The sequence below is a fragment of the Eublepharis macularius genome, chromosome 7 (genome assembly GCF_028583425.1).
Source record: "Eublepharis macularius isolate TG4126 chromosome 7, MPM_Emac_v1.0, whole genome shotgun sequence".
Classification (NCBI taxonomy): domain Eukaryota; kingdom Metazoa; phylum Chordata; class Lepidosauria; order Squamata; family Eublepharidae; genus Eublepharis; species Eublepharis macularius.
This window is the reverse complement of record NC_072796.1, coordinates 98,837,580-98,856,228: the sequence shown is the minus strand read 5'-3', so window position 1 is coordinate 98,856,228 and position 18,649 is coordinate 98,837,580. Positions and strand designations below refer to the sequence as shown.

General features: G+C 39.9%; 1 protein-coding gene across 2 annotated transcripts in view; it reads right to left on the bottom strand.

Moving 5' to 3' along the window:
* The window catches only part of HNF4G (hepatocyte nuclear factor 4 gamma), an 85,043-nt gene that overhangs the window by 47,900 nt on the left and 18,494 nt on the right, over positions 1–18,649 (bottom strand). The window lies entirely within an intron of this gene.

The following is an 18,649-nucleotide window of genomic DNA, read 5'->3' as shown; positions in this document are numbered from 1 at the left end:
CAGAAGCAGCGAGCTGTGACTCATGAAAGCTCATATTGAAATAAATGGTGTTAATTTTTAAGGCACTGCTGGATTTTTGTTTCATTTTCCCTAAGAAACAGTCATTGCTTCTACACAATGGCTTGAGGCCAATTTAATTCCACGCCACACATTAGAGAATTCACTTTCAGTTCTGAAAGAGGTCACAGCCACCTAGTAAGTGCCATACCTTGTTTGGGCCTTGCAATGCCCAGCTAGAAGAAAAGGAAGCATCTGTGCAAAAGGCAGCTATCTTTCACCTTGTGATCTCATAGGAAAGGGAAGATGGCTAAGCTACCTGTTGATCTTTTGTCAACAATGTGTGTAGATGGGGACCAGCATGGTTTTAAATCTGCTATTTGCACAGCCAATGAAGATATGATTTTCTGACAACAGCATCCATACCTGAAAAATATCAGTATGTGGGTGTGCCTTTACTGACCTAGCCATTATATTGATCATTGTGCCATCCAAGCACTGGAGCTTTCTTGCTAGTGATTCTACAGGAAACATAATGTGTGAATTAGGATTGCAAAACCTAATCCATTTAAGCAGTTATTCCATCCACTAAAACTATAGCTGATTAATAGGTAAAAGCCAGTTTTAATCAGTGAAGGACAAATCTGATGAGCTGAGAGCACTTTTTAATTTATTTAGACAATTTTGATTCTGGTGTGATATATTAACAATAAGAAAAAGTTTTCATACAAGCTATCTCACACTTCTTTCAATATCTCAAAATGCACCTATTCTGGAGACTGGAGACTTTCATAATAAGCAAATGCCTTAGATCTAATTCTGTCATTGATTAATCAGTTAATAATCAGATATTAAATCAAATTACATTATTTTAAAAATTGATTCACTGCCCTGTCCTGTATGCAATATATTCGTGAACCACTTCCCCAACAACCTGTAAATTCTATTAGTTTTGACCCATCAACCTGCAATGCTTAGATTGGACAAGACACAATTGATATCTGTAACCTTATCATAAGAACCCACAAATGAAAATCACTCACACGCTTCTCACTTTATGAATCATCATTTTTTTAAAAAAGAAAATTAACCAATATGCAGGATTTTTGTGAACGTGGTTTATGATGGGCCAGTACAACAGTTTATGGTCTTAAGCTGAACACAGCCCCTCCAGCAGCCTGATGAATCTCTCATTCTTGCTATGGGTTTAGGACTGCCATAGCAAACACCCATCAAGCCACAATAATGGCTGGTGAATTACAGTTGATCACAACTTCTACAGGCTAGGTATGTAATCCTATGCATGTTTACTCAGAAACAAGTCCCATTGAGTTCAATAGAGTTTTAAGAAGCATGTTTAATATTATAGCCTTAGAGGACTATGATGAACGAGTCGGCAATTTTGGAGGGTGCTTTCTTTTTAAAAAAAGCCCTGTTATAGGACAATGAACATAACTGTGGTGAGAGAACGAGATTGTCATGCCTACTCTGAACTCTATAATGCTCAAAAGTCTCTTCTGAAGCACAGGCAAAACACTCAGTTTTCAAGGGTCTCTGATCACATATACAGACATCTGGGTATACACGTGTTGGCTCGTTGGGCAAAAGAACATCAGAAGCAGGACAAGTAGGCATGATTCCAATCAAGGCATTAAATGACTAGAAATATGGTGCCATATCCAACAAAAATGTGAGGGTTTTTTAATACTTTCTGTTAATTTCAATTCATTTCAATGTAATCTGGATGACCATAACATTTCCACTTTATGGAAGGCAAGGAAGTACCTAGGATATAGGTTCTCAATGATCAAACTAAGATTTGCTGAGTTTTAGTTAAATAGCATGTGACTGGTACAGTTAGTTAAATATTGTTTAAATAAGGTAACTTATTCTTTCCCTTTCAAAAATACTTCATGGAAAGTAGAATGAAAATGGGGGAGGAAAGAGGAGAGAGTTCAAAAGTAAGATAAATACCATGATGTGGTTGGTTTTTCTAAGATAAAAAAAAATCTCCTCGTTGAAGAATAGCTTGATAATTAGTAGTTTGTTAATAATCTTTGGAAAACTTTGGCTCGTGGTTGGTCATAAACAGCATTTTATATAGATGATTAGATAAAGTTTACACACGCCTTATTCTCATTTACCTTGACAAACATACTTTTATAATGTTGTTTTACAAAGAGAGAGTGGTGGCCGTTTTTCCTCATCATTCGCTTTTACCATGAAAAGGAAAACAGGGATGAAAAGCAAAGGCAGGGGGCTGAGCAGATAAAAGCCTTCAAAACTTTAAAAAAAAAAAGATTTATTCCACATTTTCTTACTGCTTTCTTTTCAGTTAACCATGTTCCTGATCACAGTTTGGATACTGGAGTCTTCCCATATGATCCCTGTTTGCCAAAGGAAAAGAATACATTTGATTTCCATCTGATACACAGAATCTGCAGGCGTTGTGATGAGAACCCACTATGTTACAAGGATACTGTTTTTTCTAATGCATCTGACGAAGAGAACTGTGGTTCTTGAAAGCTTATGCTACAGTTAAAGGTGCTACCGGACTCTTTACTATTTTGCTACTACAAACTAACACGGCTAACTCCTCTGGGCACTCCCAGTTGATCTTCTCAGGGTTACTTTTTATATATGAACTGGCTATAGGCCAAGACAGTAGGAGAATCTATTAGATAGATTCAGTCACTGTTTCTGATCAGCTGCCTATACATAATTATATTCCATTTGACAAGACATTTGTTAAACATGTTATCAAGTTGTATGCTACTACAGGACCCAGCTCCTCACGGAGATGGCACTGCCTTTTTTATGTGAAACCCCTAGAGATCCCCAGTCCCCTAGTGGGAGTAGGAGATTCCCCACTCCCACCCTCCCCTCTTCCACCACTCATTTTGCCAGTGTGGGAGGGGGGGAATGTGGGGAAATAGGCCTCCTGGACATGATCCCAGGGCAACATGATGATGTCACTTCCTGGAAGTGATGTGATCGTGCTGCCCATGGAGCCCCTCTTTCAAATTATCACCTTCCCATATCTCTTTCTAGACTATAAATCTTTATATAGGGCATGTGAGTCACTTTTAACATTGTAAATTGTCTAAACGCTAAATAAAGATTATATATTAGGTGTAAAATGAGGAAAGGGTAGAGCAGGAGAGGTTCCCTTCATGCCAAGGTATTCCTGAAGTATGTTTCCTGAAGTATGGAATGTCTATTTGGAAGCAAAATCTAAGAGTCCAGCAGCACCTTTTAAGACTAACCAACTTTACTGTAGCATAAACGTTCGAGAATTTTGCGTGCACCCAGTTCTCTTCGTCACACATCTGATGAAGAGAACTGTGATTCTCGAAAGATTATGCTACAGTAAAGTTGGTTAGTCTTAAAGATGCTACTGGACTCTTTTCGATTTTGCTACTACAGACTAACACGGCGAACTCCTCTGGATCTATTTGGAAGCACTGCCAAGTATGAATCCCACTGAAAGCGATGAACCTACTGCTATAACTATTTAGATAAGTACTCCTATGCAAACCATGAATCGTTTCTGTGGTGCTACCCTGCTTATTCAAATTATACATTGACAAGATTTTATGGCACAATGCTGAAATGTCATATATGCAGTTGTTATGGGATAAATAAAATATAGTTAGGACTCTTGTAGAATATTTATACACTGCTGTTTCCCCCAGCAGAAACCCAAAGGTACATCATTATTGTACCTTCCTCTGTTTTATCCTCACAACAACCCTGCAAGGTAGGTTAGGCTGACTGGCCCAAGGTCACCCAGCAAGCTTCCATGGCAGAGTGAGTAAACAAACCTGGCTCTCTCAGATACTAGCCTGACACTCTACCCACCACACCGTGTTGACTTAGAATCCTAAAGAGGTAAAGGTTCTTACAACAAGTACAACTGAATGTTACCACACTCACTCTATAGAGATGATGGCAGTGAAGTGCTCTTATTTCTTCCCTACTACTGCAGTCACAGGTAGCTTCCAAACTCAGTTTTATCATATTGTGAGAGGATTATTGAATGTAAGCCTAATATCATTTCCTAGGTTAACACCGACAATTTTGCAAAGCATTTCACAGATAAAATGGCTCGCATCCGTTTTGACATTTAAATCACTACACACCAAGACTAGGGAACTTAAAAGACCACCTCTTCCCATATTGCCCTACCCATACACTGAGGTCATCATCGTAGGCCCTATTCATACAAAGTAAGTAAATTGGAGATCCAAAGACTTCAGATGGAGCTTAAACACAATACCTTTCTGTGGAGACAGCAGGATAACTATTTAGGCAAACCAGTCAATTCTTATTCTGAGCACATATTGTCAGAAGTACTATAGTCAAGCCAACGTACATGTTCTACACAGTGCTATCTAAAGAGTGCTTTCCTGGAGGAAAATCCCATTAAATAGACCAACTTTGGATTGCTCTCTAAATGCCTAGTACATGCAATTAACTGGGCATATGTGCTGAGTAAAAAATGCCAATCACTTTGGTTTCAAAAAAGAAGTTACTATTGTACTAGATTTTTTAAAAAAAGACAAACCACCAAAATAAATATATTTAAAATACATGGATCTTTCCCCATAATTTAATCTTCAAGAAGCCCAAGCTAAGATCATGCAACTCAGTATTTCAAAATCCAAAATGGTACCCAAGGCAATTTACACATTTAGTTCAGATTCACCGTGGCTTGGTCTATACTATCCACAGCATAAGATGGAAATGAATAGCAACCACACCGCCATCCTAAAAAACCCTGAGATCATAGAACTAGACTGTATCTCTTGCTGGGAAATATATTTGAAAGTTACCCTATGCTAAAAAAAACACTCCGGCAAATAGAGGACTTGCAAATCAAGGAGAACGTTGAAAATCTAGTCCTATGTATATCAGGTTTTCATCTGCAGACAGCTTTGAAATGTAGCATTCAAAAATATTATCCCCAAAGTTTTGTTCTCCGGCACTCTACAACTTCTTTCTGCATTGATTAGCACCACCTGATCTAAACATGTGTCTGCATGTTTAAATCACCCAATAACATATACTTTTCCTTTGTCTCATCAACTTACAAATGTCTATAATTCCACAATTTCCAAAGAATATTTAGTTTGTTACAAATCCAGGGTAAAGCTTTCCAGTGCTAGTAACTATGTAACTCTGGATTTTACTGTATAATCTTCATTAATCATCAGTTGTTCAACAGAATCCACTGCTTCCAGATACTTTACTTGGAAAAGTTTTAAATTTTAACCAGAAGTCAAACTGACTCATCAGATTCTTGCTTAAAGGCATCACCACAGACTGTCTCATTCATATATATATATATACACATACACACTCACACACAAGTTGTGTTTAGTTGTGTAATTCCATTCTGTTTATTATTAAGAAAATAAATCACAAGCAGCTTAGGAGTTGCCTACAATTAGCATGAAATACAGTATCTACATTACCAGGAAATGTTTATTTCTGGACTCATGAAGGCTTAATTCTTAATGGCTTGGATCACCTGTGACTAGAAATTTATTTTTAGTTTACTTCGTTTTATTTCTTTTACTTCATTTACACCCTGCCTTTCTTCTCTAATGGAGACCCAAAGTGGCTTATATCATCCTTCTGTCCAGATCCTTTCAAGGAGGATTGTCACTTTGTCCAGAATAAGTAAGTACCTTCAGGCAGGATCCAAATTCATCCTGATAAAAAGAAAGGCTCTATCCCTTTGGGTATTTGAAGACAGACACATCCCATAGGAAAATCCCAAACATTTTGCACTTTGTAGTCAAGGGTATGTATTAATTCCCCAAAATCTGCTTAGGTTCTTCTGAGCTTCTTGGCCCAGATACTGAAAATGGAGTATAAATTAAGTCAATCCTCACCTGGCCTTGGGCACCATGGCTTAGTTCTCTTCCCAACTAGCTTCTACAGGCAGCCTCATGTAATTCATGGGTTTCACCAGACCAGAGCCTCCCACCAGGCCCATACCTCTCTACTGCTAATAGGCTACTTTTCCCACTCCAGTCTTAATAGCTCTGACATGAGGTGTCACTTAAACAAACTAGCCCTCTCCATCAATCAAGCCAATTCCTTCTCTTAATTTAGATTTGTCCTTAACTCCATTTGTACTACAAAGCTTTTTCTAGATAAACTAAATCTCATATATTCATTCTACCACTTACCTAACAAGCCTCTTTCCTTCTCTTAGCATTGCTAACCCTCTGTCACACCCTATTTTTACTTGTTTTCTATTGCTGCCTATACCACAAAGGATATTTCAAGTTAAAAGTTAAAGAAGGGAAATGGCAGGGTTGCTGGAAAAGTTGCTAAGGGCAATTTTATTTATTCATTTCTGTCCTGCTTTCCCCCCCACTGCAGACTCCAAGTGGCTCATTGAAAAACACAAACATATAATTGTACTTCTGAGGTTCTCCTCTTCTCTCCCTGTGTCCCACGGATTCGGACATCCACCCGGATGGCCTCCATCTGCCCTTGCAGTCTGGTTCAGGGAAGAGGGCTTCTATGACCACAATAATTTAGACAGAGAAACACTTTTTAAAAAAATATGTACAGTACAACCCAGCATTATGCTGGTCCTGTATCCACTGAGCTGGTTCACACAGGGCCAAAGACTGCAAGCCATGGATTCAGAGCCATGAGCCAAGGTCCCTTTTGATTCATATCTCGGACAGTTCCAGGCTTAGATACCTGTAACATGGAGGGGAACAGAAGCTCAGCTCAGATCTCATGCAGCCACAAGAAATATTCCCAAGATTCCTCTCTCTTGCAATGGGATAATGATCAACAACCATTTTTAAGACAAGCTGGGCAAGCATCTGTTAGAAATAGACTGGCTGTACAAATCATTGGAATGTATAGTCCTTGGGGTCCCTTCCTTCCTTAGGATCCTATGATTTCACTACTATGTATGCATTTTTTCCACTTTGATACTTACCTTTGAAAATGTAGGAACCTCTACCAAAGGGGCAAAGCAAGATTCAGCAGAAGTTAGGAAGTTCTTACATTCACAGAAAATCCATCAAATGTTTCTAGCAAAAGATGAACTCTTTGTACATTAAAAATGAAAAGAAGTCTTTGAAAGTGTATTTGTAGTTTGTTGTGAGACTACCCCTTAGTGGCAATTTCTTTAAGTATTTATAGGAAGGATGGATTCTCTAATAACTTATTTCTTCTTTGACATATCCATAATTCAAAGAAACAGTTTGCACTTACTTTTTAATCAGAAGAACATCCTGTTGAGAAATTTGTGCCATATTAAAATATTCACTGACAAAACTATTTCTTTAAACTTTTTGGGCAAGGTAATTTAAAATATCATACCCTAAGGGAAAAAATATTAGAATAATTCTAATATGGGCCCCAATTGAGTCACCCTAAATTTGTCCTGACGTGTGCAATAAATCCCCTTTGCCACAGTCTGCTCACAACAGCAATAAAAGCAGGTCCATTCTCAAGTGTGTGTGTGGCTCTTACAGGATTATTTGGCAAGCACTTTCATCTTGTTAATGTGGCACTCACTCGGAGTGTTCATCCCTCCCATTCATGGCAAATTATAGCCAAAAATTGAGCTTGCTTGTTTTACACTATGCATGCACAATCTATGAAACACACAGCTGTCCACAGCTCATCACTGATGTATTGTAACCTTCCAGCTGCACAACAACTGGTTTCGTAACTCCAGGCAGGCAAAATCTAAAGGTCAGATTTCCTTACACTGGCAGAGGAAAAAAGTTGTTTCTTGAAATATAATCTATAGAGCTTACATAATGGAAGAACAACAAAAAAAAGGTTTCTTCAGAATTGCCATGCCGCAGATCACTATGAAACAAAATAGGTGCTTTTCAAAAGGACAGGCCCCAGGAATTTAATTTGACTACCTCAGACCTTAGCCACTGCAGCTCACTGTCTGTTCTGGCAGATTGTCCACCGTGCCCAGGAGCCAGAACTGTGCATCTGGATCATGATTTTTCCAAGCAGAGGTTGACAAAGGGAGTGAAGTGAAGGAAGGAGTGAAGGAAAATGGAAGTCAGGGTGGCAGATAAAGGTAGGTTGGAAGGAGAGAAGGAAGGAAAAGGGAAGAGGTTTTAGGGGCTTTCAGGGAAGAAAGAGAGGAAATAGTGGACATGTGAAAATGAGATGCCCTCACAAGTCCTTGAGGGTTCCCTGCTAGTATATCTAATTCTCTATACCCACCCACCCCCAATAACAGAAGCAGCACCTGTAGTTTTAAGAAAAAGTAGCCATTATGAGAGCTGCTAGGCATCCACAACAATATTGCCAACCTTCAAGCATTGAAGGTAGCTAAATACAGCTGAAGATGGGGGCAGATATATTGCAAATGGGAAGGAGAAAAGGAAGCAGGAATTTGTGAGGATATGAGGGTTGCAAGGAAGAAGGAAAGGGGAAACAGTGGAAGAAGAGATACAGAGGGAAATTTGATGCCTCCTGCAAATAGTTGTGGTGGGTTCTCCTCTTGTTTATTTCTCAAAGTTAAAAATTATTGATTATCTAAATGGATATCCATTGTTTGGAGACATGGAAAAGAAGCATGAACATATAAGGAGATAATATGAACCCTTATCTTTAAATCACTAATGTGGCGCCTTTGACCATCAAACTTTCATATCAAAGCAGTGGCCTTTCTGCTTGGATCACACTCAAACATTTGACCTTATGCATCTGAAATTTTCCCACAGAAAGCAGTTACTTGAATAAGATATATAACCAACCATGTATGTTCAGACTTGTTTGGGCAATACTGAGCAAGTACAGGTACTGGAGCTGCGACAGGGAAAAACAGCATCTACCAAAATCAACATTAGTGGTCAAAAGATAGCCAATTCAAGTTACCACAACACTGCTGCCACCTGGGTCTTCTTGCCTGCCTGCTTTACAATCACCAAGTAAGAAGAGAGGGTTGGGTCCCTCAGATCTGTTCCACAAACAGATGTGGTTCCTTCCAGCAGAATGATGTTTAGAATGTCTTGCATTAGAAGCACGGGTATGCACCAAAAATATTGGGGTGATCTGGATCTGAGTTTCATTTTAAAAAAACAGGATTTTTGATATCTGGGTCAGATTCTCTGATCCACATTAGAGGATCCCAGGTTTAATCAGCCATTATTTCCTATAAGGAATAATGCTTGAAGGGCTGAGGGGAGAAAGAGTTTTTAAGCTAACTCCACCAACCTTGGAGGAATCTTCTCCTGACTATCCCTTAAAGACTCCCCAAATTTCAGGAGATTTGGACCCTGGGGTCCAATTCTATGGTCCCCTGAACAACTACCCCTCTCCATTTTTCCCCAGGGAGAGTAGATTTTAAACTCCATGACTAACCCCCCCCCACACACACACACACTCACACACGCTTGCTTGGGATTCATGCTTTTTTGGAATTCTCTGATCCAACATTATTCCCTTGCAAGCTTAGAGAATCCAAATGTCAAACCAGAGAACCCCAATGTCAAATCAGAGGATCCCATTGGGAATCTCTAAAGTGGAAGAGTGTTGAGGCATGCAGAGTTGCAATTTTAAAAGGCAGCTGGTGGTGGCATGAAGGGACTCTTGGAGATCCAGAGGGAGGAGAGGCAGAATGGGATACAAATATACTCTGCTGCCTCTTCTCCCTCTCTGCCAGCCTTGTGTTGCTTTCCTGCAGCTGTGCGGAACTTGGCTTGGCTCCGTGCCACTGCCTCTTGCTCTCTGCAGCTGCTTGCTGCCTGTGGTGGCTGCCTGCAACTCCCTGCTGTGGCTGGATAATCCAGACCAGCAAAATTCAGCCCTGGATCTGATCTGGAGGTTCAATCAAATTGGCATAAATCCAGCTTTTTGCCCATTCCTGGAGCTGAATTGCACATCACTAATGAGAAGAAAGCCCTTTCTGCCGTGAAAACAGATCCATTTGTTGAATGGTTTTGCAGAATCCAAACCAGAATCTATTGGGTAGTATTCTTTAATTTGGGAAGGAAACTTAGAGCCAAGCTACAAGTGATAAATTACACTTGATCAAGTGGAGAGCAAGTGAATGGCAAGTGAAGAGGGAAGAATACACGCGAGTCTGTTCACTTGCCAGGCAAGTGTAATTCGTCACTTGTAGCTTGGCTCTTAAAGAACTATGAGGCTGAGGTGAGGACAGCCTTCTGAGAACACGCCAGCTAAATGAGTCCTAGGGTAGGGTGAATGGCGTGCATTCCAGATGTGCATCACAGTACAAATGGCCTCTCTGTATGGCATTGTTTTAATAGAATACTCACTCAGCTGTGCATTCAAATGTCCACTTTATATACAATGAAAATTAATCTCATGTGCCTAGGCTACCCTTTCAGGTTTCCAGGAATGAAGCTGGTTTGCTGGAACCAAAATGGGAAATAATCTGAAGGAGGAAAGGAATAGGCCATGTGTTAACAGCCATGTAGTTATAAACATTTTTGCATGAGGATTCATACTTTCTCTAGACAGCTACTCAGAAAGTTATGAAGGATAATATGAATTGTTGCAGACAGTGATTATATAGTAAAAAGAAAAGGTGTGGATACTCATATATGATTGCATTGATTTCAACCAACTCTCCTCTCAGGACTTTGGATGGCCCCCCAAAAGGTGCTGGTACTCTTAGCAGTGAATACTGCCACAGAAAAGCCCTGGTCAGGCAGAAGCCATGTAGTTGTTGGCCTCTGTGATAATGCGGCTTCAGCTGCTCTGTTTTCTCAAAGACAGTTACTATGCCTTGGTTCACACACAGGTTTCAAGTATACTATGAATGGCATGACTGAATTTTCTGCATGTGATTGTAATTAGTTCACATGGATTATTTCCTCCATGCAAAAAGTACTTTTTACTCAACCAGTTTTTTCTGGCAGGAAAATAGCATGAAGCCATTTTTCAATCTCAAGTAAATATAAAAAATTCCGCATAAGCCTGGAGATTAGTTGCAATTTTTCTTTGAATAAATCCAAGAATTGTTTTAATGGGACTTTACTTACGAGTGTTCCATACCCTCTAACAACTAGATAATGTTTACCAATTTGGCTTCTATTGACTATTTAATTTTAAGTGAACCACTTGGTAAGCTTCAGATTTTTTTATGCTGAGAGTGAACCGATAAATATATGTCACTTGTATTTTGAAATGGAGAACAGCTTGAAATCTTTTTTAACTATCTAATCTAGTAGAGTTTGCAAAATCTTCTGACCTCCACTTAAAAAATGTTACAAATTTCAAACTTAGAGCTTTCCCATCATGCCTTGAGACTAGAGATGGGCACAAACAACAATACAAACAAAAACAAAAAGCTATAAACCGCCCACTCTGCTGTTTGTGAGCAAGCTGTTCATGAGGCCCCATTCCCGGCGAACATGTGCTCCTTCCAAGCCCTATTCATGGCATTCGTCAGCAGTTCGTAAAGCCAGACAGTCTGGAGCCTTTCAATCAATTCCCCTGGCAACATAGGCATAGACTGTTTGAACTTCGGCTGAACTCCTTCTGGCTTGTAACCCCTCAAACTAGCTTCCAGCACACAGCCCAGTTTTTTCCACTGTGAAAATGACAGGAAAGGGAGGGACCCATGGATCATGGCTTTCCCAGGGTCCAATATCTTTAAAACTTGGGGGTGGGTATTCAGAGGACAGTGAGGACTATGTTCCCTGCAAATTTGGTGGGTATTGGACATTGGGAAGGTCAGTTTGTAACCTCTCAAAGTAGCTTCCAGCAGACAGTCCAGTTTTTGCCACTGTGAAGAGAAAATGACATGAAAGGGGGAGACCCATGGATCATGCCTTTCCCAGGGTGCAATCTCTCTGAAACTTGGAGGGTCTTCAGAGGACAGTGAAGACTATGTCCCCCGCAAATTTGGTGGGTATTGTACATTGGGAAGGTCAGTTTGTAACTCCTCAAATTAGTTTCCAGAAGACAGTCCAGTTTTTGCCACTGTGAAGAGCAAATGACACGAAAGGGGTGTAAATGGTCAGCCCAGCCTCTGCCATTTTAACAGCAGTTTTTATATGGCTGCTTGTGATATTAACAGTGGACTGGCCTCTGGGGTTTAAAATGGCTACTGTATTGTCACCAGAGAGCCTTGAACAGTTGCTATGTCCCACCCGGGAGAATATAGCATGCATTCAATGCCGCATTGGAATGCGGAGTGATGGAGAAGCGACTGGTTTTACTATCCATTCCAGCCCCCAAGGAGTACAGTGCAACAAAGGTCTCGCAGAGTCATCCCCACTTAGCACATTCCTTTCCCTCCTTCCGTGATGAGATCTCCTGTCCTTGATTGAAGAGCTAATCAAATGACATTCATAAATATATACAGTCATTTCTGGAACAGTGCATTCCCCACCTAAATTCATTAACTTAGTTCTGGTGGACTTCTTCAGCAAACTATCCTTTTTGGGAAACTCTAGAACTAGTTTTACATTTGTATTCACACGCCCTGGCAGCTATCACTCAAGGTAATCATATCTTTTGTTAAACACAGGAACTGACCATTGTAGTCTTTGTTCTGACTGCTAGGTGGGTTCTCCCACCTCAGGGAACATTTTACCTATAAAGGCAGGCCCTGGCCTCATTCAAATCATGCAAGCTTTCTGGCTTCTCCCTTAGGGTCACTTCCCTACGCCTTTTGCTCTCTTGGCCGAGGATGCTGGCGTTAGAAGCTACTCTCTTCCTCCATGGACTGGACCCCTTCTCCAGGATAGGTAGATATATTTTCACCCTCTCTCTATTCTCAATTTCTGGCTACATTTCCTAGGACTCTGTGTGTGTGTGTAATTATTTTCCCCAGTAATTTGTGTGTATGTGCAAGAAGTTCTTGTGTTCAATAAAAGTTATTGTTTGATATTAAGCACCAGACTCACTTGTTCTATTAGGAAAGGGACTCGGTCCATGCGGTTACAGCCTCTCGTTTAGCAGTCTTCCTTGCTTGCTAATTCCCCCACAAATCATATTTATTGCAAGGAGACCACTTCCGGTAACAGGGGGAGACCCGTGGACTCTCCTTTCCCTGGCTCAAGTTCAGTTAAGTCCCAAGGGGGGCGTTCTAGCTCCCACGAACCTCCAACTACGAAGATGTTAGTGAACGTCATGTCTGTTGATGTTCGTGAATCCCTGTTCATGGATAGCAACAAACAATGAACATCGTGATCGGGTTTTTTTCCTGTTCGTGCCCATCTCTACTTGAGACATCTTCCTCCCCTCTTTGTTGAACATTCAGCCTGATGAAGAGTTGTGGAACTTCTGGGGACAATACTGAAGCTTACTTGCTGTTTGAAACTTTATCTGGTTCTATTTTTAAAAAGTTATTCACTGATGTTGTTTTGGATTTCTTCTAATGGATAAATATGGCCACCTAGAGTCTTTATTCTTAGATGTTCAAATATGGTAACCTCTGAAAATCCACCACCAAATGGCACAGTGCACCTACATCATACAGCCTCTAAATGAACCCAAAGTTATTTGACTTAACCTGTTTGTGGATCAAGTTTTGACTCAGGCCTAAGGATGCTATGAATTTTGTAGACCCAGAGGAGTTAGCCGTCTTAGTCTGTAGTTGCAAAATAGTTTTTCCAGTAGTATCTTTAAGAATAACCAACTATATTGTAGCATAAGCTTTCAAGAACCACAGTTTTCGTCAGATACATGAATTTTGTATTGACCACAGTTCTCTTCATCAGATGCATGAATTTTGTATTGACCACATTTGACAGTCAAATATACCATGTTCAAATGCAACAATCAGACATGAGCTGAGCACCTGGTATCATCTGTTCACACCAAATCAAATGCTTGCCAAACAGTTTTTCAAAACTGAGCATGCACCAAAACACTGCTGATTCAAATGGTAACCCATGACCGCCCCCCTGAATGGCACAGTGAACTTACACTATACAGCCTCTAAATGAGCAGCCATTAATACTGAACTTTCCCCCTTATAACTCTGGAAGGAAAAGGGCTAGATACTTTAAAAAACGAAAGCTAAGAACTGAGAGATCATGGCAATCGATCATTAGAATGTCAATGTACAATTCTGTACAGCTTTGTAATAGCAATAACTGAATTTTGTTTAAGGTTTCAGGAAGTCCTTTGGTGGCATGGCAGGGAAAATGGTGATAACAACAACAGTACGAACAGCCAAATGTGCTGTACTGTGCTGTTAGAAAGGCACACAGTGAATTAACCTCCCAAACAGACATGAATGTGTTGGCAAACCGTCACAACTGATCATCGAAAGACCGGCTCCCTATTCAAGACTGGTGAACAGGATATGAGCCAAACTGGAAGGTGTTTTAATATCCCTGCTCAAGGTCCAACAAATTTTGCCAATACAAGCAAATTTTCCACTATTTTTCCGACTGGCTTGGTGAACTAGAATGAATGGAAAATATAACCACAAAAAATTATTAGGCCATCATTGTTCCTTTTCCTCGGAAGCACTGCTGCTAATTTAGTAAGGATTTATTTTAGAAATATCAAAGATGAAAGGGCTTTATATAAAAAATTAAAATAAAAGGTAATTCAATAGTGAATACTTTCACAACACATGGATCAGAAATTTTGTAGGTAAAAAAAAAAAACCTTGACTGTAATAACAGCCTGTCTCCCAAAGGGGCAACTAAAAGGTTGCATAAAAATCATTGCTGCACAAGACTGAACATAATAAAACCAAGGAACGAACCTGCTTTAAACCCATCTCCTACACAGTCACTTATCTATGCAAGGTAAATTAGTCTCTCCATCATCCACGGTTAAGAAAAGCTAGACTCTCTGTGGGAAACATTTACTTTCTTGTATGCTTCCTTCAATGCGTATATTTTCAAAGCTCTTACACACCTAATCCAATAGCCATTAGTAGGATAATAAAATGACTTAAATTGAGAGAAGGGCACTAAAATGATCATACCCAACTTGTTTATTTAGCTATGCTTCTCAGTGATGTAGACCTTTGTACCTTTGGCTCAGAAGCACCTCGACCAGTTTCCCTGTAGCCATCTTACCCCAGAAATTCTATAGGCTTTTGTGCAAATGAAGTAATTGCAATTATTTATATGAATAGCACCTTTAGATTGTCAAGCACAGCAGAGGTTCCTTCTAGTCGGGCCAGGCCAGTGCTCCAGACAGCACCTCTCTATCATAAGACAAAGCAGCGCTACAGTGGCTCCTACACTGAAAGAAATATGAGCTTGCCTGGGGTGGAACACAGTGGCAGCAGGTAGGTCAGACAGTAATAGTCACATCTAAAGAATGCATTATTGAAGCATCATTGAGGCATCCTTACAATATACATATGAGATGGAGGTGAAATACCCGTTTACCCACTCAAAGACATGTTGGCCACCAAGAACATACTGCTGTAGCACAGAGATTAAGTTATTGGGCTACAAGTCAGCACTCAACTGGTTCAAATCCTGCTACAGTCATGAACTCAGCAGGGTGCCTTAGGTAAGCTGCTCCTAACACTGACCTCATTCACCACTCAGAGTGGTGCACTAATCTGTCTAGAAGAGCAGTATATAAGCACAGTTGTTGTTCTTGTTATTAGTGCATGCATACCCATCTGTATATCTGGTACTTACACATGACACAATAAGACCAACCTCCCATCAGCCTTGTTGGAATACAGCACTGGTAATGCTAACATATCCTTCTCAGTCATATTTTGTGACTATTATACAAAACATATGTCAATAAACTGCTAAACAAATTAAAGTTGTTATGGGGTAGGAAATTTATTTTGCCAAAATTCACTTTTTTAGATATAGCCATTAATTCCTCTTATTCTCTTCATTCTTTTTTAAGAGCAGAAATTCTATTTCATTTCTCTCCAAAGACATATCAAGGCACTCTTTTGTAACTTAACCCCTTGCAGTTGTTTTATACATCTCATGGTGGTGTTCCCGCAAGAAGATAGGAAGGCTTGGGAAAACATTCCCAGCCTCTGAGCATCTACAGAGTGAAATTATGAAATATTGCAGAACCTCTCTTCCTGCCTCTCCTCTTTACAAATTTCTCTTTTGATCTAATTGAAATTGATTAGAAACTAAATCCAAATTCCTAAAAAAAAGCAGAAGAAAAGGCTTGTTGGATTTCAGGGGAAAAGGAATAAAGAGGGTAAAGAGGAATTAAGAGAATTTCTCTTAACAGCCCTACAACCAATCATGTACATTGAAAGGGAGGTATTCTTACTACTAGGTAACTTGCAAAAAGTTCCTATGGCATCTCTCCCACAGGTAAATGCTGCCACCACTTGTTCTTGAACGCTTCTGAATTATTTGAAGACGTACAAATTAGGTTGTTATTTATGGGGGAAAACTGCTTTAATTAGCTTCCAAGACTAATTGTATATACGTTCTAAATGTTTTCTAATAGCTCAATTCATTAACCAATTACGGGTAAGTAAATTTCCAAATTACAAAACTTCAACATAGGAGCTATTCTGAAACATACAACTTACAAATCAATAAATAATAGTTGTCATTCATGACTGAAAAGCTGTCTGTCATATTTTATGGTATCACACCTATTATAGTAACACACCAGCCCTAAATTAACCTTAGGGAAAAAACATGTCCTTGATTCATGGCCCACAGTTTAAAATTGGCCTTTACCAATGAATTAAAAAAAGTTTTAGGGGGCAGTCTAGTCCCACTCATTTAAAGCCCTCATGTCGCTGAATTAGTCTTTTTTTTCCTGTTATCTATTCAGCCTTCATATCAGAGATGCACAGTGATGCTTTAGTTTGCATCAGGGATTTTTTTCAGTGGGAACGCAGTTGAACGGAGTTCCGGAACCTCTTGAAAATGGTCACATGGCTGGTGGCCCCGCCCCCTGATCTCCAGACAGAGGGGAGTTTAGATTGCCCTCCGCGCTGCTCAGCGGCGCTGAGGGCACTCTAAACTCCCCTCTGTCTGGAGATTAGGGGGCGGGGCCACCAGCCATGTGACCATTTTCTCCACAGGCAACCCACTGAGTTCCACCACCTCTTTTCCTAGAAAAAAAGCCCTGGTTTGCATAAAAATGTAATATGTGTGAAATGAGATATTTTTGTGTTATTGGACATCTTTAATACTTTTGTATTATTGATAATAATAATAACAACAACAACAACAACAACAACATTCAATTTATATACCACCCTTCAGGACAACTTAATGCCCACTCAGAGCAGTTTACAAAGTGTTATTATTACCCCCACAACAATCACCCTGTGAGGTGGGCGGGGCTGAGAGAGCTCCAGAGAACTGTGACTCGCCCAAGGTCACCCAGCTGGCTTCGTGGAGGAGTGGGGAATCAAACCTGGCTCTCCAGATTAGAGTCCCGTGCGCTTAACCACTACACCAAACTGGCTCTCTATTATTGAATGATAGTTTTATAACTACTTTGGACTAGGAATGTTATGCAAGTTCATAATGTAATCAGGTAAGATAGCCTCTCATGATAAGACTCACTAGCCTGACCAACTTTTCTGGTTTAAGCAAAATCAGAAGCTGTTTATATGATCCCTTTCAGGAACCAGGAACAAAACCATAAAGGAGAGCAGGATGGAGTATACCACGTCTAATCCCTAAATCTCAAATAATATTACATCTGCATTACTTCTGTGTTTGCATTTATAAGGTATTTTGTATAAATTAGTATCAAAACACTGTAAAAACGCAATTGCAAACAATCAGGATTTTAATAATATTAACAATAAATTATAATAATTATCATAGCTACTTTGAGATGTGAAATGCTTTACTGGGGGAACAAAAAAACCCTTCTCCAAGCCTGTTTTTATTTGAGAAGTTCTATTCAAGCTTGTTTGAGGAGAAGTTTGACTAGCTGGAGGTTTATGACCACTAATACAGCTTCTTTTATGGCAGAGAAGGCAATAGAGACTACACAAACACTGATAGGTTTTTAGTCTTTGTGAGAAGTCTCCACCTATCCCAGTGTGTTGGCACTGGAAAACCCCACTGTCTGATAAGAAAGTAGACCAGATGAACTTCAAGGGGGAAAAAAAGTGGCTTCACACAGTAATTCAAAATGGAGACATTTTTCCAGCACCATAAATATAGGATAAATGGCAAAGCTCCTCACCCTACACTGAAACCTACAAACCAAGTTGTAAACTAAAGTTGCTAAAAATGCAACTCATTACCCGTGTAGAGTTTTCAAAGCAGGGGACATTCAGAAGTTGTTTGCCATTGCCTGCATCTGCATAGCATGTGGTCTCCCATCCACATATCAAATAGGGCTGACCCTACTTGGCTTCTAAGATCCAACAAGATTGGGCAGGCATGGACTATCAAGGTCAGGACACTGAGTGTTTTGTACACTTTTTATTTTGTTCCAGAAATTCAACATGATGCTGGGGAAGGCAATGGCAAACCACCCCGTAACAAAAAGTCTGCCAAGAGAATGTCATGATGTGATACCCCCCATGGGTCAGTAATGACTCAGTGCTTGCACAGGGGACTACCTTTACTTTTAATGGCTGGAGAAACATGTTCTTAAAAATGTATTTGATGTATTTTTATTTTTATCTCATTATTTCTCCAAGGAGTTCAGGGTTGCATACCTTGTTCTCCTCTTCTCCATTTTATTCTCACAACAATCCTGGAAGGTAAGTCTGAGA